Here is a 14,302-nt window from a genome sequence, read left to right on the forward strand (position 1 = left end):
CATATTTTGAATAGAAACCTTTCCCTCTGTGCTGCGTTGGTTCAGGTTCCGCAGCACCTAGATGAAGGAGATGGTTTACTTCCTGTTGCAGCAGTGACTTGTGAGAGGGGTCCCTGAAGAGGGACAGAGAGGGAGGGTGAGTAGGTGGGATGGAGATAAAGGGGATGGAGTAACCAGTTTGGATAATTTCTAAAACTCACCTGTCTGTAGTGATATTGAGCCAGACTCGGTGAAATGGTGACAAGTAATTTCTGAATGGTTGGGAAATAATCTCTGTTTCCAGCGTTAGAATGTGCAGTTGTTTCGTGCGCTTGACCACACCTTCAAAATTGCTGTCTTGTGGTGGATGTTGGGACGTTGAAGGTTGTTTTTGATTTTGTTGATGTCTGGTTTGCCTTTGCTTGCAGTATTGGTCATACTGCCTGTGTGTTTGTGCATATGGCAGCGATCAGAATCTCTGGGTATATCTGCCTTGTTTCTTTTTATTTGCAAGTGTATAGATGCCCAGGGATTTTAATGTTGCTCTTGAGGGTGTGGAGGGACTCATCCATTTTGGCTGCAAATAATTTTGGAATTTTCAAGGGTAGGTTGTCGACTGTCGACTGGACCTCCCTGGGGAACCCAGAGTGATGAAGCCATAATGCATGGCACATGACCATAGATGTTGCAATGGATTGTGCGGCCGTGTCTGCGGACTCAAGTGAGGCCTGCGGGGCTGTGCTGGCGATGAGATGGCCTTCTGCGATATTAGCTTTAAATTTTTTTTTTTTTTAAATCTTCAGGTAAACCATCAATAAATTCTGACATTTTCAAAAAGATGGTGTGTGTGTATTTAGACAGTAGAGCCTCGTAAGAGACGGTTACTCACCGTAGTAACTGTTGTTCTTCGAGATGTGTTGCTCCTATCCATTCCAGTCAAGTGTGCGCGCCGCGCGTGCACGGCTCTTCGGAACTATTTTACCCTAGCAACTCCGGCAGGCCGGCTGGCGCCCCCTGGAGTGGCGCCGCTATGGCGCCTGTTATATACCCCAGCCGGCCCGTCCGCTCCTCAGTTCCTTCTTGCCGGCTACTCCAACAGTGGGGAAGGAGGGCGGGTCTGGAATGGATAGGAGCAACACATCTCGAAGAACAACAGTTACTACGGTGAGTAACCGTCTCTTCTTCTTCGAGTGATTGCTCCTATGCATTCCAGTCAGGTGATTCCCAAGCCTTACCTAGGCGGTGGGGTCGGAGTGAGACGTGGCGGAGTGTAATACCGCGGAGCCGAAGGCTGCGTCGTCTCGAGACTGCTGCACCAACGCGTAGTGGGAGGCGAAGGTGTGGACCGAAGACCAGGTGGCCGCTCAACAGATGTCCTGGATGGGAACATGGGCCAGGAAGGCGGCGGACGAGGCGTGCGCTCTCGTCGAGTGAGCAGTGAGGCGGCATGGTGGCACGCGAGCAAGCTCGTAGCATGTCCGAATGCATGCTGTAACCCATGAGGAAATCCGCTGCGAGGAGACCGGCTCGCCCTTCATGCGGTCGGCGACTGCTATAAACAGCTGGGTCGAACGCCGGAAGGGCTTCGTCCGCTCGATGTAAAAAGCGAGCGCCCTGCGGACGTTGAGGGTGTGAAGCTGTTGCTCCCGAGGCGAGGCATGCGGCTTCGGGAAGAAGACCGGGAGGAAGATCTCCTGGTTCAGGTGGAAAGCCGAGACCACCTTAGGGAGGAAGGCCGGATGCGGTCGAAGCTGCACCTTGTCTCCGTGGAAGACAGTGTAGGGTGGACCCACTGTTAGAGCACGGAGCTCAGAGACTCGTCTCGCCAATGTAATGGCGACGAGGAAGGCTGTCTTCCAGGAGAGGTAGAGCAGGGAGCACGTGGCCATAGGCTCGAAGGGCGGTCCCATGAGTTTGGTCAGGACGAGGTTCAAATCCCAGGTCGGGGCAGGACGCCGCACCGGCGGGTACAGGTGGTCGAGGCCTTTAAGGAAGCGGGAAACCATCTGGTTGGAGAAGATGGAGCGACCTTCCGCAGATGGGCGAAAGGCGGACACTGCTGCCAGGTGCACCCTCAAGGAGGAGACCGCAAGACCTTGCTCCTTAAGGTACCAGAGGTAGTCCAGGATGGTAGGGACAGGTACTAGGAATGGATTGAGTTCTTGGCTATCACACCAGAGTGCGAATCGCTTCCACTTCGCAAGGTAGGTGGAGCGAGTGGAAGGCTTTCTGCTCTCAAGCAGGACTTGCTGCACCGCCGCCGAACAGTCCCTCTCTGTGTGGGTCAACCATGCAGGTACCAGGCTGTAAGATGGAGGGACTGCAGGTTCGGATGGCGGAGTCTGCCAAAGTCCTGGGTGATGAGGTCCGGCCATAACGGAAGGGGGAGAGGATCCCGAACGGAGAGCTCGAGGAGCAGGGTGTACCAATGTTGCCTCGGCCAGGCCGGAGCCACGAGTATGACGGTGGCTCTGTCCCTCCGAAGCTTCTGTAGCACTCTGTGCACGAGCGGGAACGGAGGGAAGGCGTAGAGGAGGTGAGTCTTCCAGGAATACAGGAAGGCATCCGACAGGGACCCCGGCGAGTGACCCCGGAACGAGCAGAACAGGTGGCACTTTCTGTTTGCCTTGGAGGCGAATAGGTCTATCCGGGGAAACCCACACCTGCGGAAGATTGTGTGCACGACGTCGGGACGGAGAGACCACTCGTGGGAGAGGAACGACCTGCTGAGATGGTCGGCCAGCGTGTTCTGCACTCCCGGAAGAAAGGACGCTTCCAGGTGAATGGAGTGGGTCACGCAGAAGTCCCACAGGAGCATCGCTTCCTTGCAGAGGAGGGAGGAGCGGGCTCCGCCCTGCTTGTTCACGTAGAACATTGCTGTTGTATTGTCCGTGAACACTGTCACACAGCGGCCTTGCAGGTGGGTGACAGGCCAAACGGATCGCTCGCAGACATTGATGTGCAGAGCGAGCTCCTGGGGCGACCACAGGCCCTGGGTGTGAAGGTCGCCCAGGTGAGCTCCCCAACCGAGCGCTGAGGCATCCGTGGTCAGAGTGGTGGACGGGCGAGGAGGGTGGAACGGGACTCCCGCACAGACGACCTCCGGGTCTAGCCACCAGTTGAGGGACTCGAGGGTTGGCCTGGAGACTGTGACCACCATATCGATAGGATCGCGATGCGGCCGACACACTGTCGCCAGCCAGGCCTGGAACGTGCGCAGGTGGAGCCACGCGTACGCGGTGACATACGTACAGGATGCCATGTGTCCCAGGAGGCGGAGGCAGGATCGCACCGTCGTGGTCGGGAAGGTGACGAGGTCCCGGATGATGGAGACCAGTGTCTGGTGTCGAGAACGCGGCAGGCAGGCACGGGCCAACGAGGAGTCGAGGACCGCTCCAATGAACTCCACCCGCTGCGACGGAATCAAGGTGGACTTCTCGGCGTTGATGAGAAGACCGAGTCGCCGGAAGAGGGACAGGATTTCTGTCAACTGGCCCATTACCAGCCGTCGAGACTGTCCGCGAACCAGCCAGTCGTTGAGATACGGGTAGACATGTATCTGACGACGGCGGAGGGCTGCGGCAACCACTGCCATGCATTTGGTAAACACCCTCGGTGCGGTGGAGAGTCCGAATGGTAACACGGCGAACTGGTAGTGGGCGTTGTTGACCACAAAACGGAGGTAACGTCGATGAGGAGGATAGATTGCGACATGGAAGTAGGCGTCCTTCATGTCGAGGGCGGCAAACCAGTCTCCTGGATCCAGAGAGGGAATGATGGTCCCCAGGGTGACCATGCGAAACTTGGGCTTGAGCAGGTATTTGTTCAGCTCTCGAAGGTCCAGGATAGGACGTAGCCCTCCTTTCGCTTTGGGGATGAGAAAATATCGGGAATAGAATCCCCTGCCCCGCCTGTCTTGAGGCACTGCTTCTATGGCACCCACGCTCAACAGAGTCTGGACCTCTTGTAAGAGGACTTGCTCGTGAGAGGGGTCCCTGAAGAGGGACAGGGAGAGTGGGTGGGAAGGTGGGGGCGAAACAAATTGAAGGCGGTATCCCGACTGGACTGTTTGAAGCACCCAGTTGTCCGTTGTTATTTGGGACCACGCCGAAAAGAAATAGGAGAGGCGGTTGTGGAAGAGAAGGGTAGGATCCGGTAGGGAGAGTGATGGGCCGTCCTCGTGCGTCCCATCAAAAGGCCTGCTTGGACCCCTGAGGGGCCTTGGAAGAGGCCTGGCCCTGGTTACGCCTGTTGCCGGAAGGACGACGGCGATTTGGGCCCGGTCGCCTGCTATTGTACAGGCGGTAGCGTTGTTGATGGAAGGACCGGGGGGGTTGCTGCCGGAAGGACCTGTGCTGTGGAGCCGGCGTGTGCATCCCGAGGGTGCGGATGGCAATGCGACAGTCCTTCAGGGTCTGAATCCGGGAATCAGTTTTCTCAGAGAAGAGACCCTGGGTGTCAAAAGGCAGGTCCTGTAACGTATACTGCACCTCCGGCGGCAGGGTGGAGGACTGCAGCCAGGAGATGCGCCGCATCGTCACGCCGGAGGCTAAGGTCCGAGCTCCCGAGTCCGCGGCGTCAAGGGCGGCCGTGATGGAGGACCTGGACGATTTCTTCCCCTCGTCCAACATCGCCGAGAACTCCTGGCGGGAGGCTGTTGGCAGGAGCTCTGTAAACTTCGCCAGGGACGCCATGATGTCATAGACGTACCTGGCGAGGAGGACCATCTGGTTGGTGATGCGCATTTGCAGGCCGCCAGCCGAGTAGACCTTGCGGCCTAACAGATCCATTCGCCGCGCGTCCTTCGACTTAGGCGCAGGGGCAGGTTGACCATGCCTCTCCTGTCGTTGACCGACTGAACGACCAACGAGTCCGGGGTTGGGTGAGTATAGAGATACTCGTAGCCCGTGGGGGGGACTGAATATTTGCGCTCGACCCCACGAGCCGTAGGAGGGATGGACGCCGGTGTCTGCCAGAGTGTGGTGGCGTTCTTTTGTATTGTCCGTACGAACGGTAACGCCACTCGCACTGGAGCCTCCGCTCCGACGACATTTGTGATAGGGTCCTCGTTCTCCTGAACCTCCGCCACGGGAAGATCCATGGCCGTCGCCACGCGGCGAAGCAGGTCTTGGTGAGCCTTCAGGTCTATTGGCGGAGGCTCCTTGGTAGAAGCTCCGGCCACCGCCTCGTCCGGTGATGACGACGAGGACAAGCCCTGGACGACGACCTCCGTCGAAGGACCTGCGGACTGTTTGTCGGCTGGGTCGGGCTGCATGGTCCTCTCGCGGTCAGGCTTGCGTGGTGGTGAAGGGGGCGGTCGGCTAACAGTCGCCTCTGGTACCCTGCGCTCGGAGGCAGGGGCTCTTGGGGGCAACGGCACCCCCTGAGACTCATACTGGGCCCATGGCACCCAGAATCCCCACTGCTGTGCCCCCTGAGGTTGACCGTGTGGGGTAGGCGGTAGGTGTCCATTGCTGTCCGCCGCGGAGGCGACCAACGCAGGGCGGGATGGCCATGGCGGTGCCGAGGCGCTGATGGATTGCGCCGTCGACTGAGGCAGTCCAGCCCCGGACGGTGCCGAGGATCGGTGCCGGTCTTCACGGTACCGGGATGGTGACCGAGACCAACGTCTGCTGCGGTGCCGGGAGCTCGACCAGTGCCGGGAGCTCGACCGGGATCCGGACCTGCGGTGCCGGGAGCGGGTGCGAGAGTCGCGGTGCCGGGAACGGTGCCGGGACGGAGACCTCCGTCGGTGCCGACGCGACGGCGATCGGGACCGCGACCGGTACCGCGATGATGAACGGTACTGGGACTGCGACCGAGTTCGAGACGGCGAGCGGTACCGCGATGGCGAGCGGTGCCGAGATCGCGAGCGACGGTGACCTGCGGTGGGACCGGGAACGTGACCGGGACCGTCGTCCGTGCCGTCTGTCCGGAGAGGGCGGCCGGATCATCATGGCCGGCTTTCCTGCCGACACGAGAGCCCGCACCGGCGGTGCCGGGGGCTCGGTGCCTCTATGAGCTGTATAAGCTCGCGCGCCGAGGAGAATGTCTCCGGCGTAGATGGCAGCCGGGGCTCGACCGCGGTCGGTGCCGGGGAGCGTGGCGGTGCCGGACTCGACGGCCCTTGCGGCGCCGGAGTCAACGGCCCGGTGCACGTCTTGTGCACGGCCACCGTGGGGGCCGCAGGTGGCGCAATCGTCTTCGCTGAGTCCTCAGCGCGGGACTTAGCAATGGCCTTCGCCAGCTTGCGCTTCTTAGAAGGCGAGAGCGAGCGGTGCCGGGTCTTCGGAGCCGCTGGCTGAGGCTGCGGAGCCGCGGTGCCGGAGCGGCTCGGGGCCGCCGGTGCGCTCTGCACTGATGAAGTTCTCGGTGCCGGCGCAGACGGTGCCGGGGGCTGGAGCGACGCCTCCATTAGGAGCTGTTTTAATCTAATGTCCCGCTCCTTACGAGTTCGCGGCTTAAAGGCGGAACAGATAGAACACTTATCTGTTTGGTGACCTTCTCCAAAGCAACGGAGGCAGGCGTCGTGTGGGTCCCCGATTGGCATAGGCCTCTGGCAAGATGCGCAGGGCTTAAAGCCCGGTGCCTTGGGCATGAGCCCGCACCGGGGGAGGAAAGGGAGGGGATACCCCCCTTAACCTTATCCTAAACCTAACTAACTATCAAAAACTATCTACACTAAGTACTAAACGAACTATATACAGAGAACAGTAGCGAGAGCTAGGGTGGTGGAGGACAGAGAGCACTCCACAGTTCCAACTGGCCGTCACGGGCGGTAAGAAGGAACTGAGGAGCGGACGGGCCGGCTGGGGTATATAACAGGCGCCATAGCGGCGCCACTCCAGGGGGCGCCAGCCGGCCCGCCAGAGTTGCTAGGGTAAAAAAGTTCCAAAGAGCCGTGCACGCGCGGCGCGCACACCTGACTGGAATGCATAGGAGCAATCACTCGAAGAAGAATTAGCTATGCAGAACTAAAGTGTTGCAGATGAATAAGCCCTGTGGCCAAAGAGGTCTAATCTTTTCTAATCTCTGTCACACGGGGCTGTTGTAGAGTGGTGTTGCTTTCCCCTCTCACTTACAGCTTTCACCACTAGTGAGTTTGATGTGGGCTGTGTAAATAAAAACTCAGCTCCTTTAGGTAGCATATAGTATTTTGTGTCTGATCTTTTGCATGATGGGGGTGCTGTTGCTGATCTTTCTCAGATTATTTTGGCAGGTTCCATAATGGCATCGTTGATTGGTAATGATATCTTCGCTGATGGATATGACTGAAGTATGTCTAGTACTTTATGCTGTGATTCAGGTACCTGTTCTAGAGACATGTCCAAGGACTCTGCCACCCTTCTGAAGAGTTCCTGAAATGCCTTGAAGTCATCCCCTGTGGTGGGGGATGAGGGGTTTATAGTTTCATCTGATGACAAAGATGAGAGGTTCTCAGGTGGCAAGGCTTCCTGGTCAGATATATCCTGTTTCCTCAGGTGCTGAGAGAGGTGGTGATGGAGATTGTGGAGCTGTCAATCTTGGTGGGCTAGAGGGCCTGCAATGTTGAGCCCTGTACATTGCGCATGGATCCCAGTAGGGCCAGTTTGGTGAGAATGGCATGGAGGATGGTGCCCATACTAGACACATGCTTCTGCAGATGAGTGGTACTCTGGTAGGTGGGATGGTCCGGGTTTGGGTGAGGAGTGATGAGGTGTATCTCTCACTCCTTCATCCTTGTCTTCATTGTCACTAGATGGAGGAGGAGCTGACCTTGCTGGAGTAGTCAAGCGGCTTAGTATGGATCAAAATGGAGTGCCATCAGTACTAAGGAGCGACTATTCCGGTGTTGAGGAGACCAATAGGTCTTCATGTCTCAAGAATTGGTGCGGAACCGTGAGCATCGTGAGCGTTGCTGGTGGTACAGGAGTGAGAGTTGTGCTGTGCTGCGTAGGTACCATAAGTGGCGCCACTGTGCTACTCGTCTTTTCGGCTCCATGGGTACTGAGATGGAGGGTTTCACTTTGTTCTGTGAGCCTCTGTTCGAGCTTGCGCACATAGGGTCTTTCGCTCTCTGGGAACTCTTGGTACCAAAAGGTGCTGATGTCTCGCAATCCGACGTGCTTGGTACTGAGATCAACTTTGCAGTCGGGGATCACTTTTTCTTGGCCGATTTCTGGTGCAGTGAAGTCTGGGACTGCTTTTTGGTAGCCTTTTTGGATAAAGGTTCTTTCATAGGCGCTGCAGGGGCAGGACTCTGTCAGAGGCTGCCAATGGTGAACGTTGATCCTGAGATGTCCTGGACTCATGGTCCGAGGTCAGTCTGAGGGATTTCTCCATCATAAGGAGTTTAAGTTGGAGATCCCTAGCTTTTCTTGCTCTGGCCATGAGGTTATGGCAATGTGGACCAATGTTCCCTCTAATTTTTTCTATCCATTTGCGGAAGAAATTTTGTTACGTGCACCAAATTATCGAAGTAATGTGCAGATGTGCACGACCAGTAGAAACAAAAAACTTAGATATAATATATATTTTTAAAAAGTTACCATAGGGATAATTACTTCAGCCAGGACAGGTTAGGCATTTTAGAACTCCACTACTCAAAGAATTAAATTTAAATGTTAAGAGAAAGAAAAATTATGAAATGCATAGACTAGTCCAAAAACTCAAACAACAACACTTTGAAAGAATAAAATTACAGAGAATATATGTGCACTGCAGGCAATATCAAGTAACAACAAGAAGTATGAGAGGTGAGTGCGAAATACAAGAGACATGCATTGCCCCTTTAAGTACATTCACAGCTTGGCAGGACTCCCCGTGGACAGCAGCTGCCCTGGGGCATCCTTCAGGTAATCAATATTGCTAACTCTAATGCTATATGGTGCTTTTCCTTAAAGCCCCAGTGTGTATACACGGGCACAGGAAGATGATATTGAGGAAGAAGTGTGTGTATAAGCATCCCCTTGAATTCTGAGAGAAGTGGAGCAGCTTCCTCCCATTCTGAGTTATAGTCAGGGGACTAAAACTTAAAGTATCTGTACGTCCAAGTATGGAGTCCTGGCTGACAGCTCTGACATGGAGCTGGGTGCGCCAGGGTGGATTTGATTTAAATCAAATTGATTTAAATCACTAATCAGGAAGACTCAATATAATCATGGATTTCAACATAAAAGTGCATTCTTGTTCGTTGTTATAACTTTAATACATATTCCTCACAACTCAGAGATAGATGTAGCTTTCATTTTTAGAAGGTACACACTATACATTTTTAAACTTATTTATTTTGAAAACTTTTCAGATTAGTTTTACAGCTATATCAGCAAATGAATGATTGTTTGATATTTCATTTACCTTTGGTAAATGAAGCAGATATTTATGAAGTCATTGGGAGGTGAACTATCTCCAATTCAACAGGTTAATCATTAATATTTGGAGGATTTTCTTGCCATGCTGTATTAGGAGGAGATCACCAGACAGACATTTAAATTGTTCTATTTAACTAAAACAATGTTATGTATTCTGGATTTTTTTCTGCAACAGCAAACATAATATTTTAACAAAACAAGCATATGAATTTTTGAATTTAAACATTAAAGTTTTTTAAAATCAGGTTTGCTTTTGTTAAAATTGTTTTGAACTAAAATAGTTAAATGAAATATTTAAAAAAAAACAAAACAAAAAAAACCACCCTCCATTTTTGCTGTTAACAAGCATGTTATCTCTGGGGACAAATCCACAGTTTGAGAACTGCAAAACTAAGCATCTCTGATGCTATCTTCTAGACTGAGCATTGATTTCCATTGGGTAGATAGAAAGATTAACCTAAATAATCTATACAGAAGCCCCTGGAACCCTTTAAGATTGGGTCCCTAATCCATGAACTCATTTACAAAACTTTTCTTAAACATTACATGAACATATTGTCTCATACTAGAGAATTAGAATTTATAATCCCTATTCCATGATGAGATATCTTTGAGCTACCCTGCTGGGCGCTGACAGAGAAGTCAGGCTATTGCTCCCAGACTGCATTCCTCACTGAAAGGGGTCCCCTCCTCCCCCTTTTTTCCCCCCTCTTATTCTACAGAAGACCTAGCCCTCTCTCTCCACCAGAGACAGCTTTGTGGCGGTTACTGTCATTGTAGTGTTTACACATCAATTTACAGTGTTATGACTCTATATTCACAATGGAAAAAGATAGAAACTCAGGGATTGTTTTAATTAAAGTGCAGAATTTTAATTGATGGCAAAATACAGCCCAAATGGGGGAGCCTCACTAAAATCCTGAGCGCTACTGTTTCTTTTTAGCCCTATGATTTGCTGCTGTATGTTGCCCTTTTAAGTAGATCGGCACTCAAAGCAGACATAGCAGCAGCAGCCACCAGCAAACTCCCACTATCCCACTCCTGAGCCCTATCATGCCCCCCGGCCCCGCAGAGATAAGATACAGGGGCGGGGGGAGGGGGAACATCCTGACATCAGCGCCCCTCTTCCCACTGCTCTGAATAGCAAGCAGAAGGCTCCTGGGAGCAGCTCCAAGGCAGATGGCAGAAGCAGCACAGCAGTGGGAAACCTGAAGTGTGCAGTACTTGATCACTTGCTGGGCAGCCGCCTGGTTGTGCAGCTTAGAGGGAACTTAGAAGTGGACACTTTTGAGGAATGTGTGTCTTGCTGAGACAGAGGACACACTGTGTGGCTCCATCAGAGACAGGGATTGACGGTCTAAGTCCGGCAGTATTTGAAGCCCGGTGATCTGGGCATGTCAGAGACAGTCTGTCTCAAACAAGAAGGGAGTAGTAACTCTATGGGAGCCAAAACTTATTTGCCTACAGAGGGGAATAAGGGTAGAAAAGCAAAATATTATTTATATATTTTAAATAAAATAAATAAAGTAAGTATAAAGGGCAAACTAACTACTGACTATACAGTGAAGTCGCATCATAGGCACATTTAACTTATGCGATTTTAACTATACGCGCTCGGCAAAACAAAACACAAAAAAAGAGAAAAATAATTTAAATACTGTACCTGGAGTGTGGGCGATTCCACCCACTATTCCACTCAATGAGCGTTTGACTATATGCGATTTTCGCCTTACACGCTGACTTCAGAACCTAACCCCCGTGTAAGATGCGACTCCCCTGTACTACCAACTATAAACTATCTTACCTAAAGGCTAAACTTATCTAAAGGTAAGTGAGGATGCTGATGATTGCTCTGACTCAAACCAAAGGCGGTAGAGAAGGAATTGAGGGACAGTGCGAGCCAGCGACAGAGCATGCATGACCCAACCAGGCACCGCTACCACAAATCTCTGATTACAAGTGCAGGGTGCATAGACACCTAAAGTGGAGCACCCACAGTGACACTCCTTGGAGAAGAACAGATGTTACAAGTTTGTTATAGATATGAGTAGCATGAATTACAAATGGTAATAAGCACATTAGTAGAAGGTGTTGAACAACCTATTGACCTGTTGTACTTTGTAACAGGCTACAACAATAATTTTCTTTTCTTTTTTTTAAAAAACCACCATCCACCATTTATCAAATCCTTATCAACTATTTACAAATGGAACCTTAAAATATAAGGTGTGACCACACTGCCTTTCCCACAAACATGTTATTTCTTCTTTTAATAAAGAGTTACAATTCTTCTGAATGACAGGGGAAAGACCGGCTTGCTTAGATACACATTTATATTGCTGAGGCTTCAGTCCAGAGACAGCAATAATAAAGCTACCATTGACCAAGACTACTCTTTTTATGGTGGTCAAAATCGCAAGGTTGTGATAAAGATCTGCTTTAACTACTGTAGCACACACCATGTTTTATGAAAATCCATGACTATACAATTTGTGAAGCCTGATTTAACTGCCAACCTTTAGTTAAAAGGCACATTTATACTGGATTAATTGGCAGAGTAAGGCTCAATACTTGACTCATGCCTCCACTGTAAAAAAATGATTCTGGAATATTGTACATTATGTACGGAATGTGACAGTCAGTGGAAACTGTGGTAGTTACACAGCAAGCCTGGTTACTGCAACTGTTCTATCACTTGCTAACTCCAAAATTAACTTGGATCACAGCTGAATACAGTATTCTAATAGAAGTCATTTTAATCTCTAAATTGTTCGCTAACAAAAACTCTTTTCATGGAAGTAATTGGATGCAAGCCAAGCACCTTAATAAAGCACAAACCTAGGGTCTGATACTAAGACACCTTATGCCGGAACAGGAGTACGAAAACTGGAGTCAGGACAAACAAGCTCCATTCCCCACTCTACCACTAACCTGCTTTGTGACACTTGGGAAGTCACAACCTCCTGTTGATGGGAAAAGAAGTTAAGAGTTAACTAATGCTGATATTAGATAAAAGGCACTGAAGTGGTGATTTAAGTGAAAAATTAGTTCATGTGCACTTGGACAGAAATACTGTCACATGGTTTCAAAACTGGCTAAAAGAGCAAACAACTCTCCTGGCTTAGCACCTCTTGGTTGGCTGATGTTAGAAAAAGGGCATTGGAACTTACTGTTAACAATTTAAGTTTGCTGGTCTGATATTGGAGGAAGACTGGGTGGATAAAAACATCAGTATTTAAAAAAAGAAACATTAAAAAAGACTATCAATTTTATAAAAATTTCAAATTGATTGTTTAAAAGAAAAATGTATTTTAAATCAAATTTGAAACTATGATAACCTATATTAAAGCCCAAATTTCCTAGAATCTATTAAAATAATTCAAATAATAATATTCAAGCAGTAAGTTTGCTGCCAAGGTTTTAAAGAAAGCCAAACACCCTTATCTGATGAAAGTCACCAGCTAAGCTCCTGGAACCAGAGCATGCTGAAGTATTAAACTAGCTTTGCACATCAGTAGCCTCCTTCTGTAGGTGCAGAGAAATTTTCTTAATTTCTGTTTATTCAAACTAATCCAGTTCAATGATTAGTTCATTCAGAGTTCAGAAACTGATTGGGTGTTGAAAAAAGGAAGGAAAGCTTGTTTTCCTCTTCCAATCTATAAATACAAGTGAGGTGTAAGAATGAGATCTACTAGTTCTAAGATCTTGAAGGACATAGTAACTAGAAGCAATCAGTTCAATTCTAACTATAGATAATACTTCCTCTGTTTAATAAACCAGTTAGCTTTAAATACAAAACATGTTTTGATAAATATTTTTCTTCTTATGTGTCCAACACTTTAAGGTAGGTTAGATATATTAAGAAAACATTTTTAAAATGGTGGTTTTGTGCACTTTAATTGAATTCCAGTTTCCATCCAAATGCAACTTGACACACATGACAAGTGAAAAACATCTAATCTAATAAAGAAATGCATCAGTCACCATTTTTAACAATAAAAAAGTAAAACTTATGAATCTAAATAAATGTATATTAAGCTAAATAACTGCTTAAGTAAGTGTGTATAAATATAGCGTATCCTCCTGGTGAGTAAAAAGTACCATCAAATATAGAGTAAAGGCTATATTTAGTTGCAAATCAACATTTTAACGGGAATCAACCTTTCTTTAGGAAAGTAATTATAAAGTACAAATACAAAACAAGACTCAAATCGATTATTTAAATCAAGATTTCCTGCTTACTGATTTAAATCATTTTGATTTAAATTAATCCACCATAGGGGCAAGAGAACCAATGTCACTGACTTAGCATCTCTAACTTGCTGGGCTAATGTCAAGACACTGATCTCTTTGAAATTACTGGTCAACAGCTGTAGTATGCTGCTCTCGTTTAAAGACCCAGACTTCTATGAGGTCACTCTAGCTTGCTGAGCTGATGTTGAGAGAGACAATCCTCTGAGGTCAGTGGTTCAACATCTCTCACTGACAAGACCAACTAAGCATAACTTTTCTGGATAAATTAGACTGCTGTTGATCACTTTATGATTTGTAACTGTTAATGCCTTATTTTGATCAACTGTGTAGCAGCAGAAACAAATTTACATACCACCATTTCGAAAAATCTATCTTGGATCTTGGGGAAAGAAAAATGCTTTAGGGAAAAAAAATTAGACATTTACCCACTCTTTGCAAAAATCAAAACAACAGACATACTAAAGCCAAGAATCATCTACGTAAAGGCAATAAGTGTTTCAATGCAAGAGCTCCTCATTGAGCCTTCCAGAAGAATTGAATCAAACCAATCTACCTTCTGACATTTTAAAAAGATGTTTCTAATCAGTCTTTAGAATATACCATCACTCACTTTCTTTCAATTTATTAAGTGTTGTCTCAAGAGAGTTGCAATTATATAGAATCATCATCAGCTGCTCATTTAAAAAAAAATTACTGTTCAACCAACCTAATTTAAAAAT

The 14,302-nt window shown here is 49.0% G+C and overlaps 1 protein-coding gene across 4 annotated transcripts in view; it reads right to left on the bottom strand.

Annotated features, from left to right (window-relative positions):
• RBL1 (RB transcriptional corepressor like 1) overlaps positions 1-14,302 on the bottom strand; it is a 129,250-nt gene that overhangs the window by 13,415 nt on the left and 101,533 nt on the right. The gene's annotated exons all lie outside the window — the stretch shown is intronic.

Source organism: Mauremys mutica, chromosome 13 (genome assembly GCF_020497125.1).
Source record: "Mauremys mutica isolate MM-2020 ecotype Southern chromosome 13, ASM2049712v1, whole genome shotgun sequence".
Taxonomy (NCBI): domain Eukaryota; kingdom Metazoa; phylum Chordata; order Testudines; family Geoemydidae; genus Mauremys; species Mauremys mutica.